Genomic DNA, 15,450 nt, shown 5'->3' on the forward strand with positions numbered 1-15,450 from the left:
CTCCAAAGACTGAATCGAAGCGTAACTTTCTGCATAGACTTTAGACTTTACATATCTCAACAGAAAAACGTCTAACGGTGTGATATCACATGATCTTGAAAGCCAAACAATCGGCCCAGAACTTAAAATTATCTGCTCACCGAAGTATTCCTCAATAAATCCATTGTTTGATGCGATGTGTGGAAAGTGGTGCCATCTTGTTGAAACCAAATGTCGCCGAAATTACTACATTCAATTTTAAGCATCAAATCACTGCATGATAATGGTCACCAGTGACGGTTAAGTTCCCACCGGTATCATTTTTAAAGAAATAACGCCAATGATGCCCTACAAACAACAATGTTGTTTTTTTCTGAATAAAGTGACAGCTCGTGAGCCAGAAATGGACCTAATCACTGAACAAAATTTCGCTCGAAATCGTCGGATTTTCTTGGAACTTCCTAGAATCAATAGAGCGAAGCGAGGTCGAACGACTTCAGTTCTTGCAGAAGCTGTATTTTTGTTTTCCATACGTCGGTCCGAGTATCTGCGAACGGCGCCGAATCAACTCTCTGGCTACCGCTCTAAATTCCGAGATGGGTAAGATGGTCGGTCATAACGGGTATCTCCACTTGGTCAGCTTCTAATGCCGATCTGGTGTGATACCTAAAATTTCTATGTAATACCATATAAATACCTTAAAAATCTAAAAAACTTTTTAAGCTTATCTCAACTTTGCTGATCAGTTTCGGCAATTATGCTGGTTCGCCGAAGCTAAGATTAAGAAAAAGTTTGAGTCAAACTCGCAAAGACTGAACAATGAAGAAGAAAGTGACTGGATGTTTCCACCTTACCCTCTCTATTTAACAACTTGCCGTGTTTTTTAGCCGTAACGCTTCAGTTCCTATTGAACAGAATCCAGTTAGAACGCCTACTATAACGGCAAGATGAACTTTGTTAGGGGCACGTAGTTTAGTTGATCTCTTTCGTTCTACTCTAGGCCAAAATGACCAAGCAGTCACACAAGTTGGTAGTTGGTAGTTGACCAATACCTGCTAAGCACACGAGAGGTCTTTTGGCCCAGTGCTAGAATGAAAGACGCGTATGGCGTCAAAACCCGGCCCCATTTCGATATGAGTGAAGCAAGGGTGCCCTCTTTGGCAAGCTCAACGGTTTTGCAGTGAACGAAGTGAATTCACACCACTCTAAAGGCAGCTGCACTTTGTAGCAATATCTATATCCCCACCTTAATAGCAGCCTGAAAAACATTAAACGAGCTAAGGCCTACGAAAAGCTTGTTAAAGAAAACTCTCCTCCAAGCTTTCCTTCTAGCTTCGACACTTCTGTATGAATAAACTCAGTGCACCATTTCTCCAGCGACAACACTTTGTTTCTGAGGTTATCTTCACATTTCTGAAGTACTGAAGCATTTTATCGTACACCATACCTATATACCTCTTATATTTCTTATACTCTATTCATTTACAAAATAAAAACAAAACCAACAGTCGTCTACTGCCAGCTCTGCTTCGATTTGTCATTTACAGGTTGCGCTGTCAATACGTCAGTGCATTGGTTGGCTTGTTTTGTCTGCCAAAACCGGCAATGATTGACGTCACACATCAGACCACTTACACGAGCGCAGTGGTAGCAGTCCAGTGGTAGTCAATGTGACATTCACATCACGCAGCTTAAAGAACTACGTCATGAACAAAAATACTATGAGACTTGAGCTGGAATTGGCCAATACTAAAATTGATTTCACTACCAACACGCGAAACACACACATACAAGCGAATAAATAAGCAAACCCGGCCTGGCTTCAAATGAGCACTCGTCATAATTTCGAAAGCAGGTGTGGCATGAAAAACGTGCGCGGCAAATAACAAACAAACAAAACGAATAAATACAAGCAACAGTAAAAACATTTGGAAAAGGAAAAGGGAAAAGGATTTTTGCACTTTTCCGCCTTCTTTTTGCCTTTCTAAGTTGATTTGGAAAATTCAGTTAGCTCAGCTTTGTGGCAGGAAATGGTCTAAACGGGAACCTTTTAAGCGGCAGCTCAGCTGGCTTGTGTATAAATTGTGGGCGTTTTCTCTGTTTTTGTATTATGGGTGGTGTATGACTATTAGGCACAACGGCGAGCAGTGGGGAAAAACGTCATTAATGTCCTCTGTTTGCATAAGACTGGTCACTTAGCAGTTTACGATATTGATTTAGTCGCGTCAACTGCACAAAAAAAAAAAAACAGAATGTAAGTGAATTGCCAATGTGATGTTTGTTCAATAACTTCGCGGAAATTAACAGTTTTATTGAATTTCTGTGTTTTCATTAATCAATTAAACCAACCACTAGTACACAAACAACTACAAAGCACAAACGCATTTTGTCGCTTTGATGAAGACAAATAGTGGCGAGACTTTGTAAAATCGTAAAAATAGCATCGTATTGTTAGTGAAGCCAATTTATAAAAGACAGTTAGTTTTTTTACAAGCAAAAACTACAATATGTGAAGAGCGTAAAATACGTCAAAGAATTTTATAAAAAGTTGCTCAATCAATCATCGATACTAAACGAATTTGCTCACAATAAAATTATTTAAGCAGTGCTGTCACAAGCAGAGATATAAAAAATATCTTTAATCTTTTTATACTAGCTTATTGAAATATTACTACAGTTCTATAAAAAACCTTCACTGCTGCTACTATATATGGGTTTATTCACATATATATTAATATAAGAGTACTGATCAACGCTTAGCTGTCAAGCACAGGCGTTTGAAGTACTGACAACCAAATATAATAGACAAAATATGCAAAATCTTCTATTTATATATGCGTGGAATTTACACTCACGGCCAAACAAACTTTACCACTATACTTTCTTAAAAAATTTTTCGTTCGTTCGGGATTTTTTTCAGTTTCGCTTTTTTATGTTTTTAGTAAGCAGAAGTAAACTAAATTATATTATCGGATTATAATTATAGTTTTTAATTTCTTACGTTTAATGAGTGAGACACAAATTAGCATGAACAGGAACAGGTGGTAATCACTTGGCACTACTACCATCCGAGTTCCCGTAGCATCTGACGAGTCATCAATGAAGTGTGTGGTCTGGCGTTGTCCTGGTAGTACACTACACCCTTCCTGTTGGCCAATTCTGTACGCTTCTGGTCGTTCGCCTACTTTAAGTGGTCCAGTTGTTCGCAGGAGATGGTAGCATTAAGCGTCTGGCCATATGGGAGCAGCCCATGATTCCCTTCCAATTCCACCAAACACACAGCAAAACCTTCCTGGCCGTCAATCTCGGCTTGGCCACTGTTTGGGACGATTCATCAGCCTTCAACTACGACGTGTTCGCTTGATATTGTCGTGTGTGATCCATTTTTCGTCGCCAGTCACCATCCGCTTCAAAAATGGGTCGAGTTCGTTCCGTTTCAGCAGCATATCGCAAGCGCTAATTCGATCGAGAAGGTTTTTTAACGTCAAATCATGCGGCACCCAAACATCACGCTTTTTTGTGTAACCAGCCTTTAGCAGATGGTTTTGAAATGTTTTAGTGACTAACTCCCATCTTCTGGGCGATTTCACGAGATTACACATGCCGGTCTAACTCCGTGTTTACCATGATTTGATCGGTATTCGTCGTCATAGGTCTTTCGTCGCCTCGCTTACTAATGGTGTCATATTCACCCGCTCAGAATCGTTCCTCCGCATTTCAAAGTGATAGAGTACCATCCCCCAAAACACCACTAATCTCACGAAACGTTTCTCTAGCGCATTTGCTTTTAACGAAGGAAACTTTAAAATAGCGAGAATTTCGGCTTTAGTGAGCTTCATGTTTACACGTCCATTGCATAGCGTCGTTCTGTAGGTTATGTCAAGACCTTTCAAAGATGTATATAGCCAAATACGGGTTCTGTAGCGTTTTATACATAGCCGCGAAATTCAAAAGACAAAAAGGCGGAAGGGAGATATTTATGTATATATATGGTATATACTCCGAAAATGACACACTAGAGTGCCGTCACATTGCTTAAGATTTCAAGAGTTCTCTTCCATATATGGTCACCTAAAATGCAAAACAACGTATCATCAAAAAAAATCAATATTGATGTTTTTATTGTTCACGATTCACCACACCATATGTCATATATGTACATATATTATACTGCATACATAAAAGTTTATGCTTCAGCTAGCAGTTATACCCAATGTATAACCATTTATAACAAAAAATCCAAATTTTTTTTGTTGTCAGTGGTTTCTATTATATCATTTTTGCTTCTAAATCTTGTTACATATATGTATATATACATAAAATTTTAAGCATCCGCTTTCAGTTATAATAAATATATAACTATTAAAATAAGCATTTTATAACCGAAACTAAAATTTTGTTTCAATATGAGTGGTTTCTGTTATATCGTCTTTSCTACGCCTGCACACCTATGAAAAGTTATGTTACGTAATTTTGCATTTTAAGAGACGATATATACATATATCTCTGTATGTATAATACACCAAAACATTATTGGTCAAAATATGCATGCAGTTGTGCGCACAAAATATTAAATTTATGTAAAATAATCTGCAAAAACTTTGTTCACCTAAATCACAAGAATTTATTCAAACTAAATGGAGATATCATGCAATATTTATTTGCGATTTCGGGATATGAAAACTTTAATACGTGACTGAAATTGATTTGTCTCTACTAAGAACCGAAAAGCACTAAAAATTTGTTTGCTTTTAAGAGAAAATAAAGTTTCAATCAAATGTATACTAGACTTGAGCAGTAAAATAAAATGACAACAAAAGTATTGAGCATCAATAATTAAACTTCATTCAATTAATTTCCAACACGATTGCAGCAAAACTCACAAAGACAAGCCAATAGGTACACAAAAATAAATAAAAAATAAAAAAATGAATAAAAAATATAAACATTTTAATAGACCAACAATAGTTTTAAAATTTTTCTTTTGCATTACATAGCAATTTAGTAATTAATTAAATTATTTTCGTACTTTAATGAAATGAAATGAGATTTTGTCTCCTCATCACAATGAAAATTAATTGCTTACTTTTCACCACTTTCTTATGTTGTCATTCCACTCTCTAAATACCGTTTTTATTGGCGCCCGTACTTAATGACCTCTTTTATAAATAATTATTACTATTTATTTATTATTAAGCGCTAATTGTATTTGCGTAGATATATAAATACTTGGCAGTTCGCAGAATTCCCACAGAACTAATTTGCATGCAGAAAAGCTGCTCGGATTCAATTTAAATGAAGCAAAAATTAAGAGCTCAGTCATAAAAAATTTGTTTAACGCGGATTAATATTAAGTTTGCCATGAAGTATGTATGTAAGAATCTTTGAAGACCCTGTATATAATTAATCAGTATAAATAGCTGATAGGAGTTGGTTATTGTTGTAACGGGTATCTAATCCCTAATCCCATAATCATACAAATAGGTGGCTAGTGTAAACGGAGACTCGCTGCACGCTAGTCATATGTTGGATATGTCGGGTTCTATTCTGGAGGATAAGTAGGAGTATAATCTGCTACAATATCCAGAATGCCGCTAAGCAAGGGTCAGTCTCGTTTCTCCCGGCAACTCGAGCTGTTCGTCTGGAATGAGTGGTGGTTTAACTCCACGTACGTCATTCACTGAGAGGTAGTTAGTGAAGATATTATTGTCTCCACTGTGAATGGCGGTCAGTGCTTTTCAGAAGTAAGTTGCGTCCGAAGTCTGGTAGGCGTATTGTTTAATATCGTCGATGTAGTTGACGAATGATCTCTTGATGCTCCCAGGAGATGGTTCCGCTCCAAACAGGTGACTGCAATGATAATTTCTGCGAAAGAAACCCAGCTAGAATTTGCTTGGAGAGGAGTACATTATGCTCCTTAAGTGGAGCCCTACGAGCCTCACTATGGAGACGTTGAATGTCAGACAGCAAGAGGCACCCGAAGTGCAATGTTTTGACATGATTTCAGCTTCCTCGTCTCTGTTTCACTGCATCCAGACGACCATATTTGTGCGGTGTAGTTAAGGGCTGGCTGGCCAATTTTCATATATGTTGCCATCAACGTTTCTTCAGTTCCCACAACAGCCGGTTCTACGTTATCGGTGTTAACCCGAATTTTATCCGGCCAAGGGCTGTTATTTCGGGGACCTAAGAGTCATGTCCGTCAGTCCGTATATATATACGCGAACTCGTCCCTCAGTTTTTGATATGTCGATCTGAAATTTTCCATGCGACTTTTTTTCTTTAAGAAGCTGCTTATTTGTCGAAAACTCTGACCTCTATGGCATATAGCTGTCATTCAAACTGACCGATCAAATCAAGATAATGATGATTTATTCCATTTTATGAATTTATAGAAATGTCCCTATGAAGGGTATAATAGCTAGGGGTGCTGCCAAAGTTAACGTTTTTTTCTTTTGTTTTTTGTATGATTAATTAGTATAAAATAAATATCTAAAAGTTATTTTGAAAAAAATAAAATATGCCAATATTATTAATTTCTAAATCTAAGAAAAATCGTAATCCATGCATATTAATCTTCGAATTAAATCTTAATTAAAGTGCCTCAATAGCCATCTCACAATCTAATGTCTCAATAAACGTCAACAACTGATGGTACTATGGATAATGGAGAGAAAAACATGCGCAGCAACAAATCCTTAACACAAAAATATATTTTTATAGCACATATTTACAACCTTTCTTTGCGATAAATGCCACTTTTGCTCCACTTTTATGCCGTCTTCCTTACACCACAACAACAGAGTTTAAAGAAATCACTATAATAATCAGCTAAGAATCAATAAGCTCTGCAGATGCACCTCCAATGGAAATGCAATCACTTGTCTCTTGTTAACCGCCATCAGCCAGCTTTAGTCCAATTAAAAATATAACCTTATTGCCCCTACTCATTAACTCGTTCGACTTAGTGCAATCGACTCACTTGCCAACCCGCCTATATTTAGCATGTGTGTCTGTACATAAACGAAAAACTTTCCACTACCACAGCTACAACTACACAGTTGGTGACAATATAGAGCACGTTGCATTTGTAACGAATCCCACCAGTTGAACGGCAAATTTTGCAAAATTTCTGCAACGTTGCGACATTCGTCTGGGAATTTCACAGCGCCGCACAAAGAGCTGAAATGTAAACGAGGGGGTGTGAGTGACAACAAGTGGTAAAGGCTTAACTTCTCCCTCTGATTTTATGCACCTGTGACACAATTTCCTCTATGAAATTCTCACTTTTATTTTTACTGCGGCTATCCCCTTTCTCTCTTTTGTTTTATTTCGTTTAAAGCAATCAATTTTATTGATTGGATTTCACTCGTTCAATACTGTTAAGACTGTGAGCAGTGTGCATCCATGGTTAGGCGAGGTAGCGCTATATACATTCCAATATATGTTTATGTAGATATGTGCATACCGCAGCTTAGCTGACGGCTCTATGACGAGAGTGAAAGCTGAGGCAGCTTTTAAAATAAGGCTTCAGAGGAAAAATGTGCGATTATTATAAATGTATAAAATATATTCTCCCATCGCCTCGTTAGAAGGTTCTCTGCCCAGTTCACTGGTTCATGGTTTTCAATGATCCTGGATTGAGGAAGCAGTTCTTATGGTTGGGGGAAATTTCCCAAATACCGTGTGCGAGTTAGCTCAAAGCAAATTGGCTGCTGAAAACGTTCTCTCCAAAAACCCTAGCAAGACCAAATATGTACTAAAATGCACAAAATAGCGGAGCCGTATCTACCAGCGTCTTCAGCGTACCGACAGAATTAGGGATGTAGGACTTATCCTAGAGAAGAAGCTCTTGTGAAAACCCAACATCGAGGAAAGAACAAGGGTGGCATTGGTTGCCTTTTACTTCTGCAGGGGTGCCATTGGCAAAGGGTGGGGCCTCCCAGCAAAGATAGTTTTTTTACCTTTTTGAAACCATAATTAAGCTTATTGAACGCATTTCTAGATGATGAAAGGTGCTTGCACAAAAAATGTTTTCAAACCAAATTCGCAAACAAATTTTTTGTTAAACTCTCAAAAATTCTCTCTGATGCTGCTCTCATCAATATTTATATCGCATTATGCACCGGGCTACATATAGAACTGGTGAACATAGCCTCAAAGTGCCCTGCCCTCGCACTCAGAGATTCTGAATATTTAGATGCTGCCAGCCTGGGCATTCCGAAATCCTCACATACTTTGATTTCATTCCATAATACTTGGATTACCAAGCCGCCGCACATAGTCGCAGCAGTCACTTCTTTGCTCACATACCTTCGAGAGACATTGAAAAGGAAGGACTCGCTGAAAGAGAAGGCTGGTTTACAGATGGATCATAGCTTCTCCCACCTCCCTCGAGTTCGCTGACTGTGTGCTCAAGATTATTCACAGCAGTAATGCAGAAAACTCTCTAAGGCTGATGAACTTGCTAGGACAAATACGTTAGTTTTAATAATTCGGAATGGAGTTGAAAGGAACTCGGTTGGCATTTTGTGGTTCAATACTGGACTGTTGGTCCTCAAACCAAATCAGCAAGTCCTGGTCGACTACCAGCAGCTGTAAAGTCGTAAGGCCATTCTGACCAAGCGTAAATCGTAGTAGGTTCATGAAATTCTTCCCTTTCGTCAAAGTCCACTTTTAAAAGCTGTTGGAATTCTAACTGTACACTTTCTAATCGGAATCCACGCAGTAAGGATGAATATCTTACCGGGTGCTAGCTGCATCAGCTGTTCGGAAGAAGATGAGATAGAATAACTCAAACAATTTGAGATTCAAACTGTGATCACCCTGCAATACTGAGAGGTTAGCAATTTACCTTAACCTCGTTAAAAGTCTCGTCGCACTTATATAACATGGAGCTTCTTGGGCAAGTAACTGGTTCTGCGAAAGGGAACCTGAAACTCCCGAACACTTGCTAATTGACTTGCCCTGGAATCCATGTTTCCGAATAAGGATGGCATCGTCTCACCAGCACCTAACAGTATATTGGACTTTATCAATATGCTGGGGCTAAGGAAGTCTTTGTGATTTAGGAGAAGGCACAAAATACCTATAGTCGCGGTTCAACCCTGCCCTATTTATTATATATTATCTTATGCCACTTTAGTGTAATTAATTTTGAAGCTACGATAGCATCTCAAGAACTTCTTATCTCCCGTATATTTTTGACTGATTTAAGTATACGCTCCGATTGTCACATGACAATCAGCAGTAAATTTTCCAAACCTTAACATAAAGCTGCTTCCTAGATGCCTTTGCTGCTGAAAATATTCACTTCAATTTGCTTAGAGCCTCACTGGTCGGTCTTAAGAATTGTTAACGACAACTAATGACAGTTGAATAATATATAATATGCTGAGTTTTCCTAGAAATAATGTGGAGTTCTATATGTAACTTGCTTATGTAATATTATGATATTTTTAGCACACTCCCAACGAGTAAGCCCAGTTCACTTGCAACATGCGCCTGAGCATACTCCCCAACTAGCAGCAAATTATGGTTGTTAAATAACAATAAAGTGCAGAAACGTTTAATATTTAACCTTTAAGTACAAGTCCTAAAGTTATGTTTCTACATTACGCTTATTTGTGTTCGTATGGGTGTAAATAATGTTCAAAAAGCTCTAAGTAGAAAATATAACGGTAGTTACATTTTAATTTATGGTTGTAGGGGATGTAAGCAGTTATGTTTGCACACTTCAGATGCAAATGCTTTACGAGAATTGCTAATGTTGCGTTGAATTAAATGACCTCTACGCGGAACAGAACATAATTTGCAGAAAATTTACTGCAATGTTATCAACAGAATAATATTACACTGTAGCGTGACTTGGTTAAGAGCACAAAATTTAATTTTTTTTAGAGCTAATATTAATTTCTAGAAGTAAGAAAATCAAATTTTAATAAAATTTTGGGAAATTCAAATTATTTTCGAAGTAATAGGCATTTCGCCTATTCGACAGCCGAACTGGCTCGATCAGTTACGGAAGCTTTGAATACGTTTTCTTTAAGCTGCGCCTTAAACTTTCAAAACGATATCCTCGATTTCTCGAGTTCTATTGTGCCGATTTAGCTGAACATTTTAGAAAATACTTTTTAGAGATTTGTCTGTATCTGTATCTGTAACTACCCATATCGCCAAATTTGATTGTTTACTATTTTTTTTAATTCAAAACGATCAAAAGCGCATATTTTTTAGGCAGTCTCTACTTTGTGAAAAAAAATTTTCTAACTTTCCGCAAGTCCAGCCATTGTGAGATTATTCTAATTTAATACTGAAATTATTTACTACTACATGTAAATTACCAACACATATTTTTGAGTATTTATGTTTCCCCATTAAAAGTGAAAGCCCAAAGTTAATTTTAGCTCCTACTTGCATTCCGCGATATCAAATTACACAAAAACTTTCACCCGAAAATATCTTCGTGTTTGTATGTACGCTCTTAATAACTACTAAGTTTTGCATATTGCAGTTTTTTGGCTTTATGCACTGAAAGTTTGAGTGCATTTCGATTTATTTTGCCAACAATTAACCCAGGCGTATACTTAACCGTGTTGCCAAGAAAATTACCAACGGCTGCCATAGCAGCTGTGTTGATTGCCTTCTTGCCTAATACGCACCTACGGACTTACTTTGAGAGATTTTTTGCGTCGCGCAGATGTTCAAATTTCGTAAAAGCATATCGAAAGTTAGACAGATAAGTATTTAAGTACATAAGTATGTAAGTGAACGCAAAGTGTGCTGGTATTTGAGCATATTTGACTTTGTGCTCATTTCTTTAATGCCTCGAGTTTTGCGCTATTTTCAGATACTTTAAGCTTTTGAAGTGTTTGGTGGAAGTTAAATTTAATGAGAAATGAGTTTTAATTTAGAAAAACGATTTTTAAGCTTTTGCTTAGACATTCCACTTCATTCAAAATTTGAATGGTGTGGTAGCGGTTGAAATACAAATATACTATATTAGCAGGTAGCGGTAAAACTTAAATATATATATTTCCTGTTCTGTTTTACTTTTGCTTTTTGTGAACTTTTGCTTTGCAATTAAAATTGTTCAGCTTCCGTGGGCACACGTTTCTGGGACCATTTTGCCTCTAGTCAACTCAGTGCTTATATTCTGTGTTGTTGTTAGAGTTTTCGTTTATTTCATGATTGCTTTGTATTTTAATGTGTAGATGCGCATCTTCTTGTGAAGTGCTTTTTATTTGAGTGCGCATCCTCAGGCAACACTTAAAACATGAAAATTTCACCAAACTTGCCACCAAAATTAAATTGCGATTCTTTGAGGTGAATAGCGACATTAAGGCAACAGAAAAGGAAAGAAATTTTACAATAAACAAGCAAAAAATTTAACATCTCTTGCACTGAAACTTTAATACAAGAACTTTCATCGGCGAGTTTGTATGACAGCTATATGCTACAATGACACGATCTGAACAATTTCTTCGCAGATTGCTCCACTGCTTTAAAAAACAACACATTCTAAATTTCATCAATATATTTGGTAAAATTAAAAAATTTTCCATACCCGCACTTTTTTCGATTGCTCAGTTTATATGACAACTATATGCTATAATAGTCCGAAGTGAACAGTTTGTTCACATATTATAGCATTGCCTCGGACATTAATCCATACAAATTTTGTTGATATCTTGATAAATGAAAATGTTTTCCACACAAGTACTCTATTCCGATTGTTCAGTTTGTATAGTAGCTATATGATATTGTAAACCATTTCGACAAATTTGTAACTTTTTGATAATAAAATGACGGGTGAGTGCTTAATTCACATATATACAGACGGACGGACATACCAACATCGCTAAATCAACTCAGCGCGTCACGCTGAGCATTTACATATGATATATGTACTATATATAGGGTCTCTGAAGTTTACTTTTTCATGTCCATGGTAACAAACTAGTATAATACATTATAGCATTCAAGTATTTCTAAGAAAAAATTTTAAAAAATAACTCAACCAAATTCCACAACATTTATTTCACCGCATCTTTTCTTCTTCATCCGTAAACAAAAAAGTAGTAAAGCCGCTAGAGCTTCAATTTGTCACGAGTCATCTAACAAATTAACAGAATTCGCGATTACACATAAATTTCACACCAATTCTTCTTATGCGCTAGCTTAAGGCAGCTTTCTTTCTCGTGAAAATCACAGCAAAGAAATTCAAATGCAAGACTGTCTGTGACTTGAAACTGAAGCGCCACCAAAGTGTCTGAGATTTTTGGTGTCGTCCAATGCAATAATAATATTATGTCTGCTAATAACAGCAAAAACAACAATATTACTGAAGAAGAAGTTATACATACAAACATACATATATTCATATACGAAGACTTTATTGCCACATTTGAGTAGCAGATATCTACTGACATACGCAAATAGAAAAATTCAAAAGAAAATCCACTGTGAGCTTTGGTAATGCTAATACGATTACGTTAAGCTGTTAAGCGGCTATTCTAGAAACTCATATGTGTGCACATACATACATATATATGGTACGTTGATTTTCATACATATCCACATATGTGTATACACATTAAAGCACATCATTTTGCAAATAATTTTTTACATTTCCATTTCTTATTTGAGAGATATCTGCATACATTTGACCTTCGTGTCACTCAATTTTTGTTGTTATTGTTTGTGCTGCGATAAAAAAAAAAGTTTAAATAAGAAGAAAATAATATTTGTGTAATAGATGCTAAAAAGTTGCTCATACGCCAGGGCGGCATTGTCCACTCAATGTGTATTGCGTGGTAAAGAACCTTTTCTGCTGTCAATATTATGAAGATGGCTCAAAACATATTTAGCTGTTGTCTCTATGAGTCTTTTGTAGAAAATATAGATGTAAAGCTTACAATAAGGAAACTATATTGTTTATTTTGTAATATAAACAACAATATCAGCCAATAAATATGATGTTCTAATGCATGATAAAAAATGCACATTTCATATAAAAATACTTCAATCGTATTTTCCATTATAACACAGATTTGAGCCGGCACAACGCCGTGTAAATGACAAAACAGCGTACAACTTTACACAAAAAAATTACTCCAACGCGTGTCTTAGACTCAATTATCTCCAAGTTATTGCTTTAACATCATTTTACTGGTGACTTTGATAAACCGCAAATAATTCGCACAAATTTTCCAAGAAGCTCAACGCTCAAAAATGCCACGTTGAAAGCTGCAAATAACGCAAATACGCCTAAACTTCAACGATAAACAGCACTAACGCCTTCGCCGCAAACATATTTATTACTTAAAAGTAATCATAACATTTTGACAGGCATCACCGAATGGCGGAATGGCGTTTTGTGTAGGCTTTGCGAAAATGTCAAAAGTTTGCTGCCATTCGATTACCAACAATCCCACGGGCTCCTGCCGCCACAGTTGGGGAGACAAATAATAGCAACGAACTGTGCCGCAATGACAAACAATTCGCTTAAATTGAGTCACATTGCGAGGCATGTGGGCGTCTGCCCATGACTGCCGTTGGCGCTACGCCTCCACATATTGCGTTTTGTGTGGGTGTGAAATGTAAACAAAGCTGCTTTATAGCTGCTTTAAAAGCATGTTAACAAAAATAAAAATTAAGACAAAAATGGCTTATAAATAAAAATTTAAATCAAATTTAATAAAGGCATAAATTGTATCACGGATTTAATTAAATTTTGGCATCTATAGGGTCTTCATGTTTTTTTTTTTTTAATTTATGGTGCAATAGTTTAAAGAGAAGTTAAAATTTTTGGCACTTATAACTTCTTTACGTATTTTTTTTTTGTGTTTTTTTTTTTTTTTTTTTTTTTTTTTTTTTTTTTTTTTTTTTTTTTTTTTTTTTTTTTTTTTTTTTTTTTTTTTTTTTTTGAATTCATGTTGCAAAAATTTAAGTAAAATTTTTGCTTTTATTTGTATTAAAGGAAAATTTATTTTACTAAAATTCAATCAAATTAAAATAGTGAAGTAGTTTATTTTATCAATTAAAGAATTAAAACGCATTGTGGATTTTTTTATGCAAGTAATCCATATGGAAATATCGTTAAGAATAAAAGCTTGGAAATAATTTATAAAAAGTAATATTAATTTATTTTCAATACAATTTTCCTGTGTAGAATATTTCATTAAAAGCACATTCATATCAATACGTATTGCTTAAGTCAATGCCAGTTCTTTTCTTCGTTACACGGTCAACATATTATTTCTCGATAATAATTACCAATCGTGTTTTAGTCCCAGTATTTGTCTATTTTCCATTATTTTGTATAATGTTAGCTAGTCGAAAAAGTTTTTACGTATTTCTAATCAAACCTCAACCATTTGTTTTATTTATACCAAGAAATAAATAAACAAATATGTACCATTTTGATCGACCACTGTTTGACATTTTTTTTCTTTTAGAGACATTATTTCATCAGGGTAAAACTTTCCTCAGTGTAAATCGAAATTTCGGAATTTCGAAATTTCCTGAACGGAAGCGAGCGAACCACATTGTGCTACATGAACTGATACAGCATCGTCTCCGTTAACTTCACAAATCTCATTAATGGCATGAGTGGAATTCTTCCCTGTTTTACACAAACATGTCTAAATATAGCGAATTTCTTCATTATTTTCACTCATTTTTGAACAGCAGTAACAACTTTTTTATTTTTTTTTTTTTTTTTTTGTTTGTGCTAAATGAAGTTTAAAATCTCACATTTCCAACACTATATGATATGATAATAAATACGAAAAGACTTTTTCGACCACCCAATATAAACTACTTTATCGTTTTGAAAACTAATAGACTGCAAAGCGAACGACCAGTTCGGGAACCTATATTTTTTTTTTTTTTTATTTATAATAATTCATATAACAAAAAGAGTTTTATTATATAAATACATAAACGCATTTAATCGTTTATAATAAAATTAATAAAATATCATAAAAATAACAAAAATATAAATTCTCTTGTCTTTATAGATTAACTCTGTGACACAGGCGATCAAGGTGAAATGAAAGTTAATGTGAGAGAACGTGCTGAATCACACTATTGGATTGTAAGTACAAATTTATATACTCACATAAACAACTTTTAATACTAACACAAAAGTCAAAATTTTTGAAAGGATTTTCATACAACAAATTTTGAAAAAAATTTTATAGAAATTTCTACAGAACTTTAGAAATATCCAGATCGAGATTTGTATAGAAATTCCAAGTTTACGAAATTTCCAAAATTGTTAAAAAAAATTTCTCAGAGTTCTCCAAAATATCAGCTCTCTAATATAGCTCAATTTAGGTTAGTTAAGGCTTCACTTATGCACGAAAATTAATTTGACAGTAGAAAAAACTTCCGATTCTTTTATTGGCCTTGCAAAATATTTCTCTAACGAAAATTTAAATGTCTTCATTAAACACGAAAGGTTAA

At 35.4% G+C, this 15,450-nt stretch overlaps 2 protein-coding genes across 2 annotated transcripts in view; one reads left to right on the plus strand and one right to left on the minus strand.

Annotated features, from left to right (window-relative positions):
• LOC108974823 (unconventional myosin-VIIa-like) overlaps positions 1–15,450 on the minus strand; it is a 106,181-nt gene that overhangs the window by 39,781 nt on the left and 50,950 nt on the right. The window lies entirely within an intron of this gene.
• LOC108974821 (probable serine/threonine-protein kinase DDB_G0282963) overlaps positions 1–15,450 on the plus strand; it is a 76,399-nt gene that overhangs the window by 15,026 nt on the left and 45,923 nt on the right. The window contains exon 3 of the mRNA XM_018942882.1: positions 15,003–15,079. The gene's annotated coding sequence lies outside the window, so the exon portion shown is untranslated. The remainder of the gene's footprint in view (positions 1–15,002; positions 15,080–15,450) is intronic.

Source organism: Bactrocera latifrons, unplaced genomic scaffold (assembly GCF_001853355.1).
Source record: "Bactrocera latifrons isolate USDA-ARS-PBARC rearing strain unplaced genomic scaffold, ASM185335v1 scaffold_59, whole genome shotgun sequence".
In the NCBI taxonomy this organism is placed as follows: domain Eukaryota; kingdom Metazoa; phylum Arthropoda; class Insecta; order Diptera; family Tephritidae; genus Bactrocera; species Bactrocera latifrons.